The sequence below is a fragment of the Capsicum annuum genome, chromosome 1 (assembly GCF_002878395.1).
Source record: "Capsicum annuum cultivar UCD-10X-F1 chromosome 1, UCD10Xv1.1, whole genome shotgun sequence".
NCBI classification, from domain to species: Eukaryota; Viridiplantae; Streptophyta; class Magnoliopsida; order Solanales; family Solanaceae; genus Capsicum; species Capsicum annuum.
In genome coordinates this window covers 209485732-209489498 of record NC_061111.1, presented here as the reverse complement: position 1 = coordinate 209489498, position 3767 = coordinate 209485732, and the positions used below count along the sequence as shown (strand labels likewise).

The window sequence follows — 3767 nt, the reverse complement described above, 5'->3', positions numbered from 1 at the left end:
TTTTGTAACTAAAATCAAATCTATAACTGCATATGTATTTTCTTGGCAAATATCTTTAAAGTATAATCCATATGTATTTTGTAGCAAAAATATCAACACTGTATATTTATTTTGTAAATAACTACAATAATTTTTCAAATTTCACTTTAATTTAAATCCTAATTTATAATTATAGTTAAGGAATACATCCTCAAAATGCATATAAGGTATGTTGCAGTTGTATTTTTGTAATGTTTGATTCTAACATTTCATATGTATTTTTATGCTGAAAAACAATTGATTTATACAACATATGTATTTTTCTACATAATATGAAAACTACATATGTATTTTTTAAGTAAATCTCACATTAAAAGGTAGAACTCCAGAAATCTCACACTACATGTTATATTTAACAATATAGGAAGGTGGTGAAAAACTTTAAAGAACAACAACAACAACATAGTAAAATACATATTAGGAATGATCCATATGTATTTTTGCAATATTTGATTTTAACACTGCATATGTATTTTTAGGTTAAATAAAATTGATTTATACGATATATGTATTTTTAAACATAATATAAAAACTACGTAAGTTTTTTTTAATAATATCTCACAGTAAATAGCAGAACTCCATGAAATAGAACCAATTCAAAATATAAAAAGTAGTCTGTACAATCAAAACCTATATCCATAAACTAGTTTCTAAAATACAAAAAGTCAAAAATCCATCAACCATCATACATCAACAACTTCAGTGACACTAGTTATTCTACTTTGCCTTGCAGGCCTCAATGGTGCTTCGACATCACTAATGGCATTTGTTTCTTGTTTTCGGATCCCATAGTCCCATAAAAGTGCAACATATCTTGTACGAAATACGTTGAGGTCGAACTCAGTCGCAACAACTTTGTGACCATAAGAAAGGCACTCTGCATACATAATCATAAAGACACCATAATCACTACACAAAAGAAAAACCAAATCTGATTTAATAGTGAAATATATTTTGTTCCAACATATAATTTTGGTATATGTAAATTCAAAACTTGCAAGCTTCCACTCGATTGTTGAGGCAAATCATCTTCAAATAAAACATCAAACATGTCTGAGGATTCTTTGTCTTTGTATCTTGGATGATTTTGAAGATCAATTCCTTTCTTAACATAGAAATCACAATCTTGGAGACATAATAGAATAATCGTTGCTATTTTCTCGATCTCAGCAAGAACAACCGCATAATAACCACTGGATTCATATGAATCATACAAAAATATACACCTCTCTGAAAATGATAAAACCGCGAGAACCCAATGATGTTTTTCCTTTATATTGATCGAAATAAAAATGTCTTCCACTGTATGCCATGGCACTGCAACATGCATACGAAACCCATTGATGTATTCAATAAGATGGTGCTCCTGTCCTCCAGCATTAAGGTTTTGATGATTTATAGAATATACATCATGCAAAGATCTAATCACGTTCATAAAGTTACAGTCACCTGTACTGTATTTGTATAATTTGTTTGACTCATTTTTGTATGAACTGTGTGACCCATACTTTGACTTCTTCCTCAAGTAGTATAAGCAGACATCAATATGCTGCATTAGTGAATACCACAAAATTTAGAGCATTCAAAAAAATTATTTTATAAATATTAAAGGGTATGCAAGTAAAAAATACATATGCATTTTTTTCATATTAATGTAGAAGAATTGTGTAACAAAAAGTGCATTCTTAAAGTTCAGTTACATACAGACAATGTTATGTAATAGTATATGCAGCAGTATGTGATGTAGTATACTATATCATACTTTGAATACTTAAAAATACATATATGTTAAACCGTATATATTTTCAATGTAACCTAATATGATTTTTAAGTATTGTTACAGACGAAATGGAAAAAAAATTAAAATAATATACTAACTGAGTCTGTCCATGTCTGATCTGCAAACCCCATCGTATAGAATCAATTTTTGTCTTCAACAGTTTCAACACCAAAATGCATCTTTGGAATTTCTGATTTTCCCCTCTTGTAAAGATCCACTTTTCCTTTCCTAGGTATTTTACGGAGATGGTAAACCATTAATTATGATCGTGATACTTTTCAGGGGGAGATCACTACCCTTTCTGAGACATCTGACTGGGGTGGCCGTCACCTTCTCGTCGGCGATCACCGTCGCCAAGAATGGCATAGTCGCAAAGCTTCAAAACATGCATTGATACAAAAAAATAATTTGAAGCAATTCAAAAGAACTACCTCTTGGCAGTAGCTTCTAATAGGTCGGCAGAAATCCAGTCGTTGAAGTTCTTGACAATCTTCGTATCTATTATCCCATCAATCGGGTGATATAAAAAATGGATGTTTTTAGGGGAATATGCGTATTAGCCCTGCTAAGCTCCCTATATAATTAGAGAATACAAAAACTTAATAAATACAAACGTATTTGCAAGACATATTACATACAAAAATTATATATATCGTATTTTACTTACCAGCTGCTGAACTAAATTTTTTGGTGTATGGAGATTCCTTGAATTTTGATGGTCGCCTAATCCTTAACTTTGGTCTGGGAGTGTTAACTTCATGATTAGCGGATGGATGAATCATGATGCTTTTTTGATCGTAGACATTCAAGCTAGGTAGAAACTCATCTGAGATTATGTTTTGAGAATCAGGCCACAAATGTTCATCCCTCTGTTCATCATTGGTTAATTCTTGTGTATTAGGAGGTGTCCTAACTTGCTCCTCTGTAGCAAGTTTGACCTCTGAATTCACGAGTGAATTTGAACTCAAATCAATGATCCCTTTGTTCATCTAACAAAAAAATTGAAAAAATAATATTACTTTTTTTCTGTCAAATTGAACCAAAATAAACTCTATATATATTATAGTAAGATACATACTTGAGCATGATCTTCAATAACAGTCTCAGAAGTTTTTGCATACAAATTTTCATGTTCTTCTTAACGGTTTGCCGATGGATGTATGATGATGCTTTGTATTTGATAGACATTTAGGCTCGGTAACATCTCATCAGGGATTGTGAATTGTGAATCAGATAAAATTATTTCATCACTGATCTGCAAAAAAATAAAATAAAAAATTTAATTTTCCTTTGGATTATTACATGACATGAAGACAAAGTTAACATCACTATACGTACTCGACAATCATGTTGAACAACCTTCTCAGAATGTAAGTAATCCAAATTTATACTTCGGAGAAGCTCATCAGGGATTAATTGTTGAGAATCAATTTCAACATTCATTTTTTCGGAATGCAAATCAGTGCACCCCTTGAAAACAAATTAAACATCAAACAAACATGTACTTGTATCTGTTTATATATGTGAATTCAAATGAATATATAAATGACACATAATTATTTACCTTTTTACCAAGCAAATTTACCTCCAATTCCTGATCAACCTCCGAACTTAATCGTTGTGATGATCTTTCGGTACCAACATAATCTATATTCTGGAGGACCCGATCTTTATCTGCATGTTGTTGCTACAAATACTTATACAAATTGAAATAACCTATTAATACTTGAGTCAAACAAAATATGTATTTATTTTATAAAAATGAATATATGTATATACAAATACAACAAAATACATATTGATATATAACATCAAAGTCATAAATACATATTAAAGAACATAACAAAAAAAATACTCTTCGTTAAAATACATATGAATTGTTAAAAAATACATATGAGTAGAATAAAAATACATATGCAGTGTATACAATTCATTAAAAATACATATT

General features: G+C 30.1%; 1 long non-coding RNA gene across 1 annotated transcript; it reads right to left on the bottom strand.

The window, feature by feature from the left end:
• Positions 1-2079: 2079 nt before the first annotated feature.
• Positions 2080-3231, bottom strand: LOC124896849. Its single transcript, XR_007053265.1, has 3 exons — positions 2898-3231; positions 2487-2808; positions 2080-2393 (listed from the first exon to the last, which is right to left on the bottom strand). It is a non-coding gene; the product is annotated as an uncharacterized LOC124896849 (long non-coding RNA).
• Positions 3232-3767: the final 536 nt, after the last annotated feature.